Source organism: Perognathus longimembris, chromosome 18 (assembly GCF_023159225.1).
Source record: "Perognathus longimembris pacificus isolate PPM17 chromosome 18, ASM2315922v1, whole genome shotgun sequence".
NCBI lineage: Eukaryota > Metazoa > Chordata > Mammalia > Rodentia > Heteromyidae > Perognathus > Perognathus longimembris.
The window spans coordinates 51,624,553-51,645,033 of NC_063178.1; the positions used below are offsets into that span (position 1 = coordinate 51,624,553).

Sequence of the window (20,481 nt, forward strand, 5' to 3'; positions counted from 1 at the left end):
GAAGTGTAGAATTCCATTGTGTACATAGGCCACATTTTATTTGTCTATTCATCCACTGAAAGGCTTTTCTCAGAGTCCCGGAAGCAAAGGCTGGCTGCAGAGTCTCTTCTGGTTTATGAGTGAGCTATGTTCCCTCTGGCTGCAAAGATCACATGAGGATGCAGGAGGTCAAGGAATGTACTCATTGAATGGCTCCACTCACAGAGTTTCTTTCTCTGTGATCATACTTGCACCCATCTTCTCCTAAATACTATGTCCAGGAAGGCTTAAGCTGCAAGTGACTTTGGTGTTTTTTTTTACCTTGTTTTATGAGCCCCAAAATATTAAAGAGCTAAAGTTTAAGAAAAAGCACTACAGCACAAAGAACAACAACAATGAAAATTATTATACAGGCAGCAAATAAAAGCAAGAAATGGCAAAGGGGATTATATCAAACTAAAACCTTTGGCACATGAAGCAAAGAGCCAACAGACAATATATGGCCTACAGATTTTGCATATTAAACACATGGTAAGGGATTAATAACCAGAATATGCTGGAAGCACAGAAACCTAAACTCCTAAGGAATAAATTGGACAACTGACTAATTGGAAAATAAACTTAAAGACATATCTCAAAACCAGAAGTAAACATGGCTCACAAAAGTATACAAAAATATACTAAACCTCTTTGGGATAAAGAAAATGCAAAGCCAAATGACACTGAATTTTATCTCACTCTAGTGACAACGACTAGCTTACTATCTAGTAACAAATTCTGCCAAGAATGAAGAGAAAGAGCATACTTACACACGAATCATGGGAATTTAATTTCATCAATTATGGAAATCTGTATGTATTTTCCATAAGAAACTATAAAAATATTTATGGTATTAATCACTGCCTTGTGAGGCTGAGGCCCATTGCATACATACATGTATATATCTCAATAAGACCTCTGTACATATGCTACGAAGAATTTTTAAATTCAGTGATATAATCCTGTATAATGCAATGAATATACAGGTATAATAGACCAGTATCAATCTCATTAGAAAGGTTTGGTTTTTACATCCTTCATTTTAAAATTTCTTGTACTGTTAAGTCCTTCGTGTTTCTGTGATAGCCACAGCATGGTAATGGGCGAGTATAACATAATGTACATCCAACACTGCAGGTATGCACAGAGTGCGTTCACTGCCCTGATGTATCTTCTCCAGGGTGATTAAAGTCTCTCCATGGAATTTGGATTTAATATATTTTGACAAGAGGAAAACATAGAATTAAGAAGAAATTCATCAATTACTCTATGTTCTCAAAGAAGTGTATCAGGAAAGTAACCTTTTCTATGTTAGAAAGTTTAGTAAAAATGACCTGTTGGAAGGTAAAAGTTCAGGATGGAAACAGTCAACTCAATTGTGGCATTGGCCTTGACTTTTTGAAGAGAAATGGCAGCATTGCTGCTTCCTTGGGCAATAGTAACAGGGTGCATTTGTGGAGGGCTGTGCACAGAGAATTCTTGTTGATACCTGCTTGAATCAACTAGTAATATCTGATGGCTGTAACGGACATTGGGTGTGTGAACTGACCCTGTGGATACAATGTACTAATAACTTTGGTTGATATCTCATTGGCGCAGATTGTATTCTGGCCATTTCCATGCACCATCTGATGCAATCCAGTTGCCTCATCCCAAATAGCTTTCGTGCAAAAACTTTCTGGGCACCGATGTAGAATCAAATATATCAAAAATAACATCATCCCAAGCCTCACTATCTGTAACCTTAGAGGAAATCACTGTACCTGCAATGAAGAAGGAGAATGGCAAGCATGTTTTCCAAAAAAAAATTTTTTCTTGGATGCAAGGCCTCAGATGCAGAGCCCCAGGAAAGTACTTTACACATTGTTCCTGGGGATTCACAAGCCGCTACAATGAAAGATGGACAACAGTATATATCTCTCTCAATAAAAAGTACATGTACACTTATACAAATATACGAATATACATACCAGACACTGTGGACCTCACTTCCAGAGAGAATTTCAGGTTGGTAGATGCTTCAGGTATGTGCCCTTTCATTTTCATGGTCCTTCTTCTCCACCTTCTCCTCCTTGTCAGGTCCTTGGCCGGCACTAGGTGCTTTTCCAAGACAAAGCAGCTAGCAGTCATGGTTGGCGATATGATGATTGCTGGGTTTTTCTGTCTCTACACCTTGGGAACAGATCACAGTAACAGTGATGCTTCCTACTACAAAGAGAACATGCTGTAAGTAACACATTGTATTTCCATTTCCTGTTTCGTTCTCAGGCTGGGCAACAGCTGAGGGAACTCTAGATGCACACACGAATGCTGTCTGTCTTCTCTAACCTAACCTCCCTTCCCTAGTGCACCGGAAAGAGCTCAGTTTACTTATTTTATCCTGTAACTGTTGTTGAGTAATTTCCTGCGTGCTAGTCAGATAGGACTCTGGTTTCCTTTCACATAGCTGTTCCTTTCCATGTCTGGTAAGCTCTGTAATTTATGTCCACGTCCCTGAATCTTCACCATCCCAGCTCTCACCATGGATGAAGAAGTGATGTTATGACAAACAACCTGTGTTAGTAGCAAGACTTCAGAACTAAAAGGCTTCAAACCTATTTCCTACCCCACAGCCCACTGGGCTGAAAAAACACATGGAACAACAAAAGAGATAAAATAGGCAAAGCAATTTGAGGCAAAAGAAACAATTACAGATATTATCAAAATAACAAATTTCAAGCTCTACTATAAAGCCATAATAACAAGATAAAAAACACAACTGCCCAACAATAAATGAATTATACCTATGTTCAAGAGATTTTTATACAGCCAACAGAAAGGAGAAAATAATGGCATTCATAGGAAAACGGATGGAACTAGAGCAGTTCATGTTGAGTGAGATAAGCCAAGATCAGAGAGAAAATTGGCACGTGTTGTACCTGAGATGCAGTGTTATATTTAAATTGCAGTGGGATATGACAAAGTATACAGGATTTTAGACACCCATATGCACAAAGACCAAAAGAGGATAGTCTTAGGAGATAACCACCAGGCTGTAACATTCAAGAGCCTCTTCATATTTCTATAAAATAATATACAGAAGAAAATGATATCCAAAGTTAAGGAAACAAGGGAATTTTTTTAAATTTGTCTTTGTGTTTTCAGAAGACACTGTATCCTTTACCTGATATATGGTGTGTACCGGTGCACTTCTGAGGAAAGCTGATAGGAAGGTACAGAATTAGTGTAAAACAGGTGGAAAAAAGTGCAGCACAGACCACCGGCTGCACTGGAAACGTGATGGGCAACGTGTGGGCGGCGATGGGAAGGGGGGTAATGGGAGCACGTGAAGGAACAGATGATACTAAGTCAAAGGAAAGGGAATGTACTTATTATCTGACTCATGTAAAGGTAACCCCACTGAATATCACCTCTAAAACAGCAACAAAGTAATTTAAAAAGAAATAAATGCTTTACAAATAAACTAAGATTTTTTTTTACATATTTACCCATACCCTTGTCTTCTCTGGAACAGGTTATGTCAATAGATTTAGATGTCCTTGGCCCCTCTGATGATATACTCATGCCAATTCTCTCAGGGGAAGAGGATAGGTAGAACCCTTGAATCCGATCAAGGAATATTGACCCTCATAAGAGCAGTTTGATTCCATCTGAACCTGACAACTCCAGGACGAAATATAATGAAGATGTCTGCCTTGAGAGGAAAATCGTATGTTGATCTTCTGTCCTATGGACCAAAAATGGACATAGAATCGGAAAGTCAAATTAGAGAGGAACACAACAGGTACATTTATGTTGTTTCTGATGGTTCTCCTTTCTCCAGGTGTTGCAAATCAAACATATTTGCATCTAGTTGTTAATATTTATTTGTGTATATTACATAAAAAATATTTTACTTGTCAGTGTTTCCTATCTGTAATCCTAGGTACTCAGGAAGTTGACATCAAAGCATATTCAGGCAAAATTGGTTTGAACTCAAAGCATGAACACTGTTCCTGGGCATTTTTGTTCAAGTGTCTATCACTTGACACTACAGTTTTTTTGTGTGTTTTGATTTGTTTTTGTGCTAAACTGAAGGGCGCAATGGGTTTTCCTGCCTGGGGAAAAGTTCTAACTCCTGAAGACACTTTAAGACAATAAGTTATAGTCTTGGAGGTGGTGGGAAGATGACAATAGAGGCACATGGTCAAAATATGAGATTCTTCTCTTTGTTCAACCAGAACCAAGATAAGGTCCTATGAGATCTTGATCAAACTATCAAGAAGTACCAAAAATGATTTTTATCTTTGACACTCTTTAAAACTGAGTTGCATTTGGCATTGGAGCATGTGTCTTTTTTCAATATGGTCATTCTCTTAATTTTTACTTTATGTGCAACTAGGGAGGCTTGAACTCAAGGCCAGGGTATAGTCCTTTATCTTTCTCCACTTAAGGCTGGAAGAACAGGAGGTGTTTGTATTTGTATAGTTTTTAAAGAAATGCTATATCTGAATTCACAATAACCAAGTTGTGGAAACAGCCCAAATGCTCCACAATATCTGCATCAAGGTACATATTCACAATGAAATTTTACATATTCATTACAGAGAATAATAGATCAATTGCAAGAAAAGTGATGGACCTAAAATTTTTCATGTAGTGAGGCAAGCGAGGCTGAGGAAAAAATAGTGCACGTTTGCTCTCAAAAGTGGAAGTCAGATCTAGAATGCAATGAAATATGTTAACAAATACAGGGTTTGATGCATTTACACATAAACTGACTAGAGGTTGTTATACTTGTGGGATGAAACCAAAGGCATATCTCATCTGAAAATCTGAAGTTCAGTTAAACATAATGGATATGTGGAAATGGAAACATGTTGAGGGGCCAGAGGAAGGGAGATATACGTAGAGTACAAGGGTGAGCAGTTCATTGTATTCAATGTAAACTATGTAACTTGTAGCTAGGGATGGGAGGGGAAAATGTTCATGAATAAAGGAAGGGTGACATTTTTCCAAGAAGCATTGTATTCCCAACACACTTCTGGAATTGTAAACTCTTTCTACAATTACTTAGCAGTTCGAGGTTTTGTTTTATTTTTTTTTTTGGTAGTCTATTTTTATTTATTTTTTCCTTTATTGTCAAAGTGAAATACACAGGGGATACAGTTTCATATGTATGGCAGTGAGTACATTTCTTGTTCTTTTTTAAAATATATTTTTATTATCAAACTGTATTACAGAGAGGTTACAGTTTCATACATTAGGCATTGGATACATTTCTTGTACTGTTACCTCGTCCCTCATTCCCCCCACCCCCTTCCCTCTTCCCCTTTCCTCTCCCCTCCCCCCATGAGTTGTTCAGGTGTTCAGTTCATTTTCATCAAACAGTTTGTAAGTATTGCTTTTGTAGTTGTTTGTCTTTTTTTACCCTGTGTCTCTCGATTTTGGTATTCCCTTCCAATTTCCTGGTTCTAATACCAGTATACACGGTTTCCAATATACTCAGATAAGATACAGAGATGGTGTAGGTACGACCACAGGAAGGTGATACAGGAATATCATCAATAATAGAGGCTACAGTTACATATGGCACGTTGAAAGTATTTACAACTGTGATATAACAATCATTTCCATGACATGGAGTTCATTTCACTTACCATTATTTTATGTGTTCATAAGGGTATAGCTATTGGGCTCCTGTGATCCTCTGCTGTGACTTGCCTAAACCTGTGCTAATTATTCCCTATAAGGGAGACCATATAGTCCATGTTTCTTTGAGTCTGCCTCACTTCACTTAATATAAGTTTTTCCAAGTCCTTCCATTTCCTTACAAATGGGGCAATGTCATTCTTTCTGATAGAGGCATAAAATTCCATTGTGTATATGTACCACATTTTCCTGATCCACTCATCTACTAAGGGGCATCTGGGTTGGTTCCAGATTCTAGCTATGACAAATTGTGCTGCGATGAACATTTTTGTGCTGTGGCTTTAGTGTGATTATGTTTGTGGTCTTTTGGATAGATACCCAAAAGTGGGGCTGCTGGGTCATAGGGGAGCTCTATGTTTAGCCTTCTGAGGAATCTCCATATTGCTTGCCAGAGTGGCTGAACCAGTTTACATTCCCACCAACAATGAAGTAGGGTTCCCATTTGGACACGTCCCCTCCAACAGTTGTTATTGTTAGTTTTCTTGATATAGGACATTCTTACTGCGGTGAGATGAAATCTCAATGTTGTTTTGATTTGCATTTCTTTTATGGCCAGTGAGCAGTTCGAGTTTTTAAAAAGTGAAAAATCTAATGGGAAAAGCTTGAACATTTTAATAACAGTCACATGTAATGTGGAGAGCTTTATTTTCCATCACTCTAGTTAACGGATTATTGTTGGAAAATGAGTGGTTCTTTTGAATGCTATGCTTTTCTTTGTCATTAGAATATGTAAACTCCTTTCAATATTTTTGCCATTGTAATTGGTAGACACTAACTCAGAATTAACATCAGGTGTTCAGTTCTAAGTTCTTTCAAGATTGCTTTCAGAGAAACTGCTTTGATAATACAACTATTATCTGTCATTTAAAAATAGTAAAATTCATTTTTGGGTGCCAGTACAAGTGCTTGCAATTAAGATCTAAATTTTGCACCTTAACATTTTTTGTTAATCCTTCTGGTGCTCTACCTCCTGAGCCACCACTCCACTTCTGGATTTTCGGTGGTTGAAGACTTTTGTGGACTTTCCTTACCCAATATTCCTTGAACTTTTGTCTTTAGATCTCCCCTTCATGGGTAGCTAGGATTATAAATGCAAATTATGAGCACCTGGCTTGCACACTTCATTCCTAAGAAGCTATAAGAGAGCCAATGCTAGCAAATAGAATGATTCACATTAGGAATATAAAAAGTTGTCATTTCATGCAACATATTCATCATCATTTCCAAAATCACATTTTAATGATTATGGGTTTTGTCTCCAGATTAGTCAAATAGTGTAAAGTAATTACATGCCCCTGGCCTTCATCCTTAAAATGTGATATGGTGGCGATGGGTCTAGATGAATTTTTACCTTGACAAATGTCTGATTCCTTATAAACAGAGGATAAATATCTGTTTTCAGGTCTATATTTCAATATTTTAGAAAAGTTGTGGGATATGTTCTATTATTAGCCATTTCAGAGGACAGTTATGACTAAAATAAGTAAAGCACCCCACCATTATAACTCCAAATTCAGACTACCATTTCCATTGATGCCATTGTTACAGTTCTTGTTATTCTCCTTTATCTTCCTGATTGTTTGCTTCATTTTCTAACGTTCCCAGAGGTTTTTCCACGTCTTTCATCTTGGCTAGAGGAGAAGGTTTCTTTCTGGCCACTTTCTGTAAAGAGATTATAATGTTGGGTTATGAATACAGTATAGTTTCAGGTAGAATAATTTTATTAAAATAGCCTCACTTGTTACTTCAACTATCTTCAATCTACTGTGATTTCTTTATCATACTGTTATCAGAAAAAGAGTAATATGGAATGACATAGCAGATATTTATATAATTTGAGCTGAGAACACCATGGTGAAGGTATAGAGTGGTTGCTGAAAGCAGCTAAGGGAAGGTAGTAACCATTATGACATCAGCATTCACTGCTTCCCACAACCGCCTCTTAGAACCCTCTTAGGTAACGTCTCCATAGTTAGAAAGTTCTTGTCTCAGAGCAGTTTTGATGTGAATCCTGCATCTGCTTTGACATTTACAACCCTCAAAGTTGGACATCTGGAATGAGCGTGTCAGTCTTCTGTTGATGAGTAGAACTCAAGTCAGAAGTGGGTAAGTACGAAGTGAATACTGCTGGGCTCATCCTCAATACACCATGGACCAGATGAGAGTTGGACCAACCTAAAATGATAACCCAGTCTCCATTCCAACTCCATCTACGATGAGAATATGTGAGTATTCCTTCTGTCTTCCTGCCTAAAATTCTAGAAATGTGTTTTATCTGGAGAAAACATTTCTATTTCAGCTTCCAGAGGTCTTTGAACCCCAGGATCAGAGTAAATTTACAATGCCATATAAATAGGTAAATGTGGAATATAATTAAGAAAACAGTAGTAGAGCTATACATATCCCAAGGATTGGAATTACCAAAACAATGAAATAGCTATTTTAAATAAAGGAAACAATATGAAAATGTGTACAAAATGCAAGTTAATGAAAATAATTTAAGCAGAGAAATGTAATTTGTAGAAAGAACTGTGTAAACTTTCTTGTATATGAAATTCAGGTAATATAAAATGAGCCTAAATTTAAAAGCAGATAAAATAAATACATCAAGTATATCACTGAGAAAAAAATTAAAAGTACAGAGGTTGGACATGGTAATACACATCTTTATTCCCAGATACTCACTAACCTGAAGTGGGACCTGAAATCTGCCTCCACAAGAGAGCTAGATTTCATCTGAAAATAAAACTAAATGCAAAAGTGGTAAGCATATAGCTTGAAGGATTGAGCAATTTCTAGGGACCATGAGGCTCTAAACTCACACCTCAGTGCCACCAAAAATCAGAAGAAAATAATAGATCAAATATCTATTATTTTTTAAATGATCAAATATTTGTGCAATTTGTCTATTGGGGAAGACCAGATGGAGAAAATACAGTATTTGAAAAGATTGTATCTATAAACTGATGAGTATTCCAAAGCGTGCAAAAGATATAAACCACATATTCAAGAATCTCAGTGAGTGTAAATTGAATGAATGTGATGAAAACATATCCTAAGAAAGTAGAACTGAGAGTAAAAATTTAAAGCAATCTTCAAACTTATGAAATAAAGTACATAAAAATGCAAAACTCTGATTCTAGTATGGGTTGAAGACTTCTATCTAATGGGGTTCATGATAATTTTATCCATCCATGATGGAAATCAGTCTGTAAGTCCCTCATAAATCTATAAATATATTTATGATATGAATCAGTGCCACTAATTTGTGAGATTAAGTTCCACTGCATGCATATGCATAATGTGTCTAAATAAACCCTTTGGACAGATATCATGTGCTACTAAGAACTTAAAAAATAAGCAATAAAATCCTGTATAATATAATGAGTATGCAAGTATAATAGATGAGTGGCAACATCATTAGGAAGTTTTTTTTCCCCTCCTGCTATTTTACAGTACATATGCTGTTTAGTCCTTCATTTATACTGTGATGCATAATTTCAGATACCGAGTGCATGATGATCAGTATAGTGTACATCCAACACTGGAGCCTTATGCAGAATACCTTCAGTGCTCTGAATTAGCTCTCTTCTCCAGGGCCTTTGAGATCTGTGCATGGAATTTCGTTCTATATTTTGACAAGCAAAAAACAGAGTTGATTTTGGTGTCCATTGAGCCTTGTGATAGAGAAGTGTTCTCTCCATTACCACATGTTCACAGACCAGTGCATCATGGGGAAACAATCTTGAGCTATGTTAGCATGTTGTGTTGAGTAAAAATGAACATTTTGAAGCTGAAAGATAAGAATGCAAAGGTGCAAATCAACTTCTGCATTGACCTTGACTTATTATTATTATTTTGTTGGACAATGCTGAAGGGATGCATTCGTAGAGGCCTCTGCACTTGAAACCTGCTTGGATCAACCAGTGATGCTCTGTAGCTGTTAAGGGCATTGGGTGTGTGAAGAAATCTTCTGTGTGTGATGTCATAATGACTGGCTGACATCTCACTAACATACATTGTTTACTGGGCATTACTCTGTGGCCCTTGACATGGCATCCTCTGAAACAATCCAATTTCATCATCCCAAATGGCTTTCAGGCAAATAGTTTCTTAACACAGATATTGGACCAAATATATCCAAGTAACTTCATCTCTGGGGCCTCACTATCTGTCATCTTAGGGAGAATCATGGCACCTGAAATTAAGAAGGAGAGTCTGCAAACATTTTCCAATCCATGTTTTTTCTCCTGGATTCAAAATTTCAGATGAAGAATCCCAGGGAAGAGTGTTACACATTCTTCTTAAGTACTCACAAAAAGCTTCAATGAAAGAAGGAGGCCTATAGTGTACACCTGTGAATAAAAAGACACACATACAAAGACTATATACACCTAACCTATGGGCATATCTTCCAGCGAGAATTTCAGCTTGGCAAATGTTTCAGGGATGTGCCCTTTAACTTTCACACTCCTTCTTCTCCAGTTTCCTCTCCCTGTCAGGTGTGGCTGGCACTAGCTGCATTTCCACAGTGAAGCACTAAGCACACATGGATGGAGATGAGATGATTGCTGGGTTTTTCTGTCTCTACACTTTGGGACCTGATCGAAGTAACAGTGATGCTTCTAGGCAACAAGAAAACAAGCTGTAAGTGACTCAGTATTTTATGTTCATGAACTGTTTTTGTTCTCAGGATGGACAATAGCCCAGGGAACTTGGGTGTGCACATCAATATTCTTTGTCTTCTGTACCCTGACTGCCCAACCCTATTGCACCTGAAACAGCTCCATTTCATGATTTTATTTTGCATCAACTGTTGAGTAATTTTCTGCCTGCTCATAAGAGAGGACTTTGGTTTCCTTCCATGTAGCTTCTTCTTTCCAGGGATGCAGTTTGTTCACTTGATTCCAGAATACCTGTATCTTCTTAATCCCAGCTGTACTGCAGAGGATAAAGTGATTACAAACACTTCAGTCAGTAGCATGAGTTTTGTACTAAAAGGCTGCAGGAATATTTCTTTCCCCACAAGCTAGTGCTCTGAGAAGTTTTCTTTGGTAACACTTAAATTTGAGGACACTGATTAAACGTTCTTATTGTAGGCTGGTGGCTCATGATCGTAATCCTAACTACTTGAGAATGATATTTGAGGATAGAGATTTCAAGCCAGCCTGGGCATGAACATCTGTAAGACTTTTATCTCCAATTATCCAGCCAAAAGCTGGAAGTGGAGCTGTGGCTCAAGTTGGCAGAGTGCTGGACTTAAGCAAAAATAGCTAAAGGACAGTATCCATGCTCTGATCTCTCTCTCTCTCACTCTCTCACATCTCTCTCTCTCTCTCTCTCTCTCTCTCTCTCTCTCTCTCTCTCTCTCTCTCTCTCTCTCTGCTAATATAGACACATTGAGTATTTCAGCCAATGGATATTTTTGTTACCTACAGATATGAAGAGAACTATGGTATGGTTAGTAAAATTTTTTGCATGCTACAGACTACAGATAGTAATGTTTATCCCCAAAGTCTTTCTTGTAGATAAGTGGGCCACTGCAATTAGAAATCAGAAGGTGAGCCATTTGATGCAACTCTACATCCACTGATGTTACGACAAGGTTTCTTAATTTTTATACAGTACTTAGTGGAGTTTCTGCTTTTGTTTCTCAGATTTGGAGCTGTCCTTGTAGTCATGGTCAAGGTAGCACTGGTGGAGTCACTTAGTTCATAGATAGGAGATGACTGTGATGTTTGTATGTTTGGTTCTCTACAGTTTGAGTGCAGAAAACTGGGACACAATTTAATTCTGAAGCCTTCCTAATATGGGAGTGTGGTTGTTACCCAGATTCCCACTCTCAGAACAACTGAGAAATAGCTAGGTTGTTAAGGCTTGTTTGTAGCTCCTAAATCCTAGCGAAAAGATGAATTCTCTAATCCATGTGTTTCCAGCCAGGTGCTTGGGTGGTCTCTTTGCCATATTCCAAAAATGATGCACTTCTTACTGGGGAAAGAGGTTGCCAGCCAGATGCTGTTCTCTAAGAGGGAGATTTTCTTAGTAGGGTACTCATGGTTCCCAGTGTTGCTTCATTATTTCCCATCCTGTGGTGAAGTTTCTCTTCATCTTGTGTTTGAGTCAGCCAGTTGATACAATGTGGCTATAGGGCATCCCAAATAACTAACAAATCTTCAATTTAAGAGCATCTTTGAGAAGCAAAGTGTCATTTGAGGAAATTTTTATAGTAAGGTCTCATCACAGACCCATAACAGGTAACAGTTCTTCCTGCAGAATCAATCAGAACAAGAGTTTAAATATTGTGTAAGGAAATAATATCCTTATTTATGTAGCAAAATCAAAGACATACTTCAGAAGTTAAGGATAAAGAATAAAAGGAAAAAGACATATTCAGACAAGCATAGTAAAGAGAGAGGTCTCCACTGAGCTTATTCTACAAGGAACACTAAAGTAAGTCTTTTAGTCTAAAAGACTATTATAAGAAGGTATAATACTTACAAATAAGAGTAACTTAGCAAGCTGAGACTGTTGCAATATTGTAAAAGTGGTAGCAAAATCATATACATAATTTTTATAAATGGAAAATTATTAATATAAGGATGTCTAGTAATTGCTATTGAACAATGTAAAATTGGAAATACAATATTAAAAATGATAGGAGGAATATAATGCCATTGCTGTTTCACTTGTGTTTCAATATTTTCGTTAAAGTTTAAATGAAAAGGTTTAATTAAAAATTAAATGAAGGGGCTGGGGATATAGCCTAGTGGCAAGAGTGCCTGCCTCGGATACACGAGGCCCTAGGTTCGATTCCCCAGCACCACATATACAGAAAACGGCCAGAAGCGGCGCTGTGGCTCAAGTGGCAGAGTGCTAGCCTTGAGCGGGAAGAAGCCAGGGACAGTGCTCAGGCCCTGAGTCCAAGGCCCAGGACTGGCAAAAAAAAAAAAAAAAAATTAAATGAAAATAGTTCATTATAACATTTCTGTACATTTACTTAGGAACTTATTCCATAGCCCTCTATTAATTATATGTGCATTCTCTTCTTTTCATCCTCATCATCATTCCAAAATAGCTCAACGTAACCTATTTTAAGCCTCTGAATTGTCACATAACCTGCCATAGCCAAATGAAATTTTAACCCACAAGTCAAAACACAAGTATAAATTCAGTAACCACTGAAGTCTCTAAGAAGAGAGAGAATGGGAGAAGCTTCAATAAAACTGGAGAACAAGTAACATAATGGCAGTAATTAGTAATTAATCTGTCAGCAATCACATAACGGAAATGCAGGAAATTCTATGAATAAGAGCTAGAATCGCTGAATTAATAAAACACTCAAGGCCCAATGATAGGTTGATTCTGATATGCTCAATTCACCACCAACAGCATTCATTGACTGTAAGAAAGGAGTAGAAGAGAGGAATTGACCCAGAAGATGGCAGAATGAGATCAAGGAACAACCTACACTCTCTCTGACCAAACAGAGGCTTAGGGTTCTAGCAGGCAATTCATGTGTACAGAGTCCCACCAACTAAGCTATAATTAAACATAGATATAAACCTAGTAATAAGATTATAAACTGATTGCTGAGCACAGTGGAATTACAAAACCCAAATCTCTAAAACATCACTGCAATAAACCAGACAGATCCTGTGTGTCGCCTGCTACTACTGCAAGGTCCACTTTTCACATCAGCACTTGAAAAAGAGTCCAAATGATAAAGGCAAAGACACTTGCTCATGCAATAAGTATCAAATAGGCTGCTAGAATTTCTTGAAGTTCCTTATAGCCATTTTTCCTTTCTCTTTTCTTTTTTATAGCCATTTATTAATGAGACCCTCTTCTAGAGAACAAATAGCTCTCTGTAACTTATTTTAAGCCTCTGAATTGACTCTTTCTGTGACATGCTCCCTTGCTAAAGACATCCTGCAGCAGCACCTATGTCAAAGCACTGCTGATTTGCACTGTGGTCAGTACCAACATTCCTTTGTTGTCATCATCCCAGCATCTTCCACATCATCTCCTCTAAAGGCAGATCCAAAGCCTTCAACACCTGCAGCTCCCATGTAGTTGCTGTCTCCCTGTTCTTTGGAACAGGATAATTTGTGTATTCAATACAACTTCTCCTGGCTCAATAAATTAGAGAAAAAAGTCTCTTCTTGCTTTATACCACTGTAATTCCCATGATGAACCTTTTTAATCTTCATTTTTATGAACAAAGATGTCAATTCAGTGTTGAGGAAACTGATTTGGAAAGAATTTTTATCAGGAAATATCTCCCTGTGTATGTGGTTACAGAGATAGAGTTTATCTCTTGTTGTTATAGTTGAATTGGAAATACTATTGTTTCTTATTATGCTGATGATGACTTGAATATCCTATAAGATATTTTGTAAATTTAATCAGTACTATGCTTTATTTCACCCATCATATATATATATATATATATATATATATATGTGTGTGTGTGTGTGTCTGTGTGTCTGTGTGTATGTGTGCCTGTGTGATATATATTTCCATAATAAATGTAAGATTTTTTTCTTTTTATTTTGGATTTTATTATGAAGTAAAATGATCTTTGCTGTCTATTATCAAATACCTTCTGGATTAAATTGTTTCTTACATTAGGCTTGTTCTATTTTTTCTCATTTCTTATTTCCATTTGGAAAAGCATATGCAATTTATCTCTACTCTTGGCTTTTCACCATCCATTGAAAAAGAATTAATCACATTTAACTGCACACACACATATGTGTGAATGTAGCTTAGCTATATATTTCTTCACATTTTCACTAAACATTGGCAGTATATCACTTGAGCCACAGAGCTCCATTTCTCACATTTTGGTGCTTAATTAGACAAAGAGTGTGCAATGAATTTCCCTACTTGAGCTAGCTTTAAACTGTGATTCTGGGATCCCAGTTTCCTGAGTAGCTATGATTAAAATTTTAAGTCACCTACAATAGGTTAATTTTAGTTTTGTAATGAAATGTCCAAGATTAAGTTATAGTACTTTTATTTATTTATTGTCTTCTGAAATACTTTATTATATCTCACTAAATATGAAACATGCAAAAATATTCTGTTGTTAACTATTAATTGTATTTTGTCTAGATAATATGCAAATATCGCTTTGGTTGGCTTTTTAACCTCTCTGTACATTACTTTGATGATAAACAAATCAATTTAAATTAAAAGAAAAGATAAAACAATATTCCTTCTGTTGTAAAAGTGATGGCCTGTTGATTCCAAACAGTTGAGCTATGATTCATTCAAGTAGTATGGAGTTTTAGTTTGTTTGTTTTTGTTTTTGCCAGTCCTGAGGCTTGGACTTAGGACCTGAGCACTATCCCTGGCTTCCTTTTGCTCAAGGCTAGCAATCGACCACTTGAGGCACAGTGCCACCTCTGGCTGTTTGCTATATATGTGGTACTGATGAATCAAACCAAGGGCTTCATGTATATGAGTCAAGTACTTTGCCACTAGGCCATATTCCCAGCCAGTACGGAGATTCTAAAACAAAAACATTGAAGTGTTTTCAGATGTTTCTAAATCATAGAGTATGATTAGAAGACAAAAGGAGTCTAGCAATATATTAAATATATATGAGTCTATGTTTAAATATATTAAATAATATGTTATAAAATAAAATACTAAACCAGAACAGTAAGATATACAAAGCCAATGAGGTCTCTAATGCTCCATGAAATTATAGAATTTAAGAGCAGTATTTCAATCTCAATTTCTATTTATTTTATGGAGGTATGTAATATACTTTACTGCCATAAAACTGTTTATAAAATCAATATTACGTAATGGCCATGCACAAGTAATTTGGGGAGAATAGATAGAACCAAAGGAGGAGACTCATTTTTGGAGAACTAGTATGAGAAACAAAACCCATTTTGGGGAATAAAATAATGAGTGGCATTGCAATTAAAGTAGGAGTTTAGAAAGAAAAGGGGGAAATTTTCAAGCACAAAACTATGTTTATTTGTGACTAGAAAGACTCTAAAACCATTATTGGGATCACAGGGTCTCATGGACTATCCCAGCATGGGATAAGGCTTAATTTGTGTTGCATTAAATAACTATTCTGAGGGCATGATAGCCTGGGAATAATTAAAGCAAGGCTATTTTCTGAGGTCTTCTAGGTTATTTCTTTTATGGAGCTTTAGATGGTAGATCCTGTTTTCTCAGATGAAAGATTAATGAGAATTTGAAAGAAACACTCAGGGTGTGATCCTAGATTGTAGCAATACGTTTTTTAGAAGACTATAGGATATTACCTATCCTTTGAGCGGACAAACAAAGGATTACAACACTGTGTCTTTCAGAGAAAATGAGTTTGCACAAATTGCCTAAAATGTGCTTCCTATTCCTTTCAGGTGACCCTTTTTTGGTCAGAATACTATATTTGTTTAATTCATTGTTCATGAGATATTCTCATACACTGCCAGTCAAATGGCTAGGTGTTTGCTACTATCAGAGAAGCTGGGAGACTCTGTGGTTTATGTAACAATCCTTAATCATTAAAAACTTATGGAAACAGCCTGTTACTATTTCACTGGCTCTAATAATAGTTTCTAATGCATTTATCTCTGATATAGAATAAAAGACAATCCAATAAAGAGTTTTTAAGAACGTGATTTCTATGAATATTGTTTATGCTTCATGAGAAAACAATTTAAATATTTTACTGTGGTTGTATTTAGTAACTTACCCAATGCAACTTTATGTGATTCCCACCCTGGAAAAATACTATTTATACAAAATTTTGAGTCTCAAAATTTGCTTTCAGTTTTTCTTTATGTATTTGTACTTATTAACATTACAAAAGAAGCAAGATAACCAAAGAAAATAATATTACGTGAAGTAAGCCAGACCAAAAGAAACACAGGCTTGATGGTTCCCCTCATTTGTAACCATTAGTATATGTCCAGGATAGTCCTAACAGAGGATCACAATAAATCAATAGCTACGTACATAGGACCATATAAAATGATGATAATCAAAATGAACTCCAAGATATGGAAACAAAAGCACTTTTTTTTAATGTGCAGCATGTCATTCTCTTTCTTCTTCCTTTTCCCCCTTTGATTTATCCCCTGTAGTCACTGTTTTTGAATCTGTTGCCCTGTGTCTTATCGAGCTACATTTATCTGATTTAAGGAAGGGAAATAATAAAATAGTGAAAAAAAGGACAGAGGTTGAACTAATGCAACAGCGATATGCACAAAATCCTATGTTTGAAATGAATTTTAAAATTTGGGGAGCAGGGAGTCAGAGAGGAGAGAAAGTGGGAGAAAAATGAGGGAAGACAAAACAGTGTTCGATGAGAAATGTACTCATGGCGGCTGGGAATGTGGCTTAGTGGTAGAGTGCTTGCCTAGCATCTATGAAGTCCTGGGCTCCATTCCTCAGTACCACATACACAGAAAAAGCCAGAATCCGTGCTGTGGCTCAAGTGGTAGAGTGCTAGCCTGGAGCTAAAGAACGACTGGAAGGAGATATGTTTACATTGAAAATATGCTAACTGAAGCAAAGAATAGCTCAATGCTATTCTTTTCAAAGCACAGAGCCATGGGACTTCTGGTCAACTGATTGTCTTGCAGAGGGATTTTCCTAGGGCAGCTTTAACATCTGTCCTCAAGCTGTAGATTAAAGGGTTCATCTTAGGAACCACAATGGTGTAAATCACAGAGATTCTCCCCTCATACAGAGACCCAGGAGTGGAAGGTTTGAGATACATAAATGCACAGAATCTGAAATACAGAGATACAGCAGTTATGTGGGAGCTGCAGGTAGTAAAGGCTTTGGATCTACCCTCAGTAAATTTTATCTTGAGGATACTGAAAACAATGAACACATAAGAGATAATGATAATAGTACTAAACAAAATGATGTCTTTGGCCCCTCCAATGAGAACCTCTATTTTTCTGGCATAGGTGCTGGTGCAGGAGAGCTTGAGCATTGCCATAACATCACAGAAAAAGTGGTTGATGGCATAGCATCACAGAAGGTCAGACTTAAGACAAATCCTGTTTCAAGCAGGGAATCAGTGAAACCCACGAAGTAAGAAGAAAATACAAGATAGGTACACACTTTAGGGGACATGGCAGTGTTGTAGAGAAGTGAATGGCAGATGGCCACACAGCAGTCATACGCCATTGCTGTCAGCATGTAGCATTCAGTAAGGACAAAGAAACCAAAAAAGTAGAGCTGGGCTATACATCCTGCATAAGAGATGGCATTCTTTTTCAGATTAAAGTTCATCAACAATTTAGGGATAATCCAAGTAGAATAGCAAAGGTCTACAAGATACAAATTAAAGAGTAAAAAGTACATGGGTGTGTGAAGGTGTGAATTCAATGTAATTAAAATGATCAAAAGCATATTTCCCAAGGCAGTGACTAAATATATTACTAGGAACAGAATGAACAGGGGTATCTGCAAATCAGACCGGTCTATTAAACCCACCAGAATAAATTCAGTCACAAGGGATTAATTTACAAGGCCCATTCTCCTAGATCATTCTTCTGTAAGAGAATCTGTGGACACATAAACAAGTGAAATCAGAAGACATTTAGATGTTTTTAGAAAATAGCCACCCACAAATACTAGGTCCATCCTGTGAATATCTGGAACTCACTCACCCAGTGCATAAATCTTATATTTAATCCTGTTTTCTAGAGTAACATCAAGCAACATAGTGTTTTCCTTATTATACTCTTAAACATAATATAGTTTATACTATCACCCACAGTCTACACAGCGAATCTCGGTGTTTTCATATGATAGATGAGAGAATGGAGCTGGGGAGAGCTGACATTTTCTTTTATCATCTCCTCATTGCTTCAACCCTCTCTTCAGTAGTCAAAGTAGAGACAGAAATCACAGCAACCATTTGCTAAACACTGAGACTGACCATAATCTAGTGGTGGTGTATGTGTAAAAGTTGCTTCTATGTGATTCTTAGAAGGCTAATTATGTCACAGTAAAATATGAAACTGTAGAAAAATGCAAATTGTGTCTGCAGAGATAGGTCTGTTGTTTAAATCCCTGCATTCCTTCCATTTTCTGACTGAATTATCTCAATTTTTTTTTTCTCAGAAGACTCTTCTGCCTGGTTTACTTGAACATTACCATTGCATCAATTGTATTTCTAGTTCTCTGAATTTTTGCAAAAGTATTTTAAAAATAGAACGTGAAACAAAAACCAAAAAGCATGACAATGATAAAAGAAACAATCAAACACTTCGTGATTTCTCCTAGATGTGTTAGCTTCAAGAATATCATTCACCAAAGAAAAGCATAGATTATTACCATAAACAGTGAGAGAGAAAAATATGGTGATTTAATTTTTGCCAAGGCATAAGAGGGTTCAATTTTACACAGAGTTATTTAACGCAACTAATAAACACCTCTTAACCATAATGACCAATGCCACATTTTGTAATTGGAAATTGCGGAGGAACCATTTTAAGTTTATCTTCTCACTATATGTGTGCTCATATATTAAAAACACAGGAGTAGGCCTACAAGTGATGGACATATTCATTAGATATTGTATTAGATCATTTTGAACTATTATTTTGGGAAAAATGACAAGTTGTATGACATGTATATTATCTCTAATGTTAATTATAACTCAAGTTGGTAAATAGATTACTTCCTAACAAAGAAAATTTTAAAAATTACCCTCTTTGGAAGAGAAAACATTTTTCCTGCTTATAATGATGATTTATCACTGTGGTCTTGGCTTCTAGGGCAGAACCTGAATCTCAGGTTTTCTTCTTCAGATTCAAAGATGAGGCTGCCTGAACATAAGTATTCATCTATCTGAGCTACTGGTCAGAATTTTTCATGAAAATGTGCAAGTTTCTAAACAGATGTGGGCAACAAACAGTTTGAGATAAAAATATTTGCAAACTATGGGCCACTAGAATGTTCACATGAGTTTAAAGACTTAGTGAAATTTAGAAGATAACTCAATCCCATCTCAGTGAAAAAACGAGATTTACTAAGACCATAAAGCTATTGCATTTACTGGGTAATATATAATGTGTCTTTTGTGCACTAGGGAATCATTATTATGCTGAAGTATTACATTCTCTTTAGGGATTGTACATCCTTTGTACTGGATCAGTTATTGCATCTCCTTATCATTTTGGTCTCTTAAGGGACATTTTTTAGCTCTTTTACTCTTTGTTTTCCTATCATTAATAGTAATGGTAACAACCAGATTCCTTGACTTATATTTTAAACATTTTCAACTTCACATAAACTTACTTCACATATATTTTAACCTGAGACATGTCTGAAATCAATGTTATTGGTTTGCATCACTTCTAAAGCTATATATAACACTAAATGCATCCTGAATATTTTATCCGAACTGTAAATGTTATAAAAGTAAAGGTAGAAAATTTGCACGTCTTATTAAGAAAGAATGAGGGTTATGGACTTAGGGGATCTATTCTGTGTTTGAATATTTTCCTGCATTTCCTGACTCCAGTGCTTTGGATATACAATGTAGAATCTCTGTGTCTCCTTATTTTTGTAAATAGGGGTGGTCAAAATAATATTTCATTCTTCAGCTCAAATGTTGTTAAATAAAAAATTAAGAATGATGCTTCAAATAGTGTCCAATATATGGGAAATAGGCTAATGTGAGTGAGGTACTCAAAATGGAATAGAATATGGAGGTGTTAGAACCATTAATACACTTTTTTAGTCTAAAACAAGAAGGTAAAATACAATAAGAAT

The 20,481-nt window shown here is 36.4% G+C and overlaps 1 pseudogene; it reads right to left on the reverse strand.

The window, feature by feature from the left end:
- Positions 1–17,308: 17,308 nt before the first annotated feature.
- LOC125367066 lies at positions 17,309–18,234 on the reverse strand (annotated as a pseudogene).
- Positions 18,235–20,481: the final 2,247 nt, after the last annotated feature.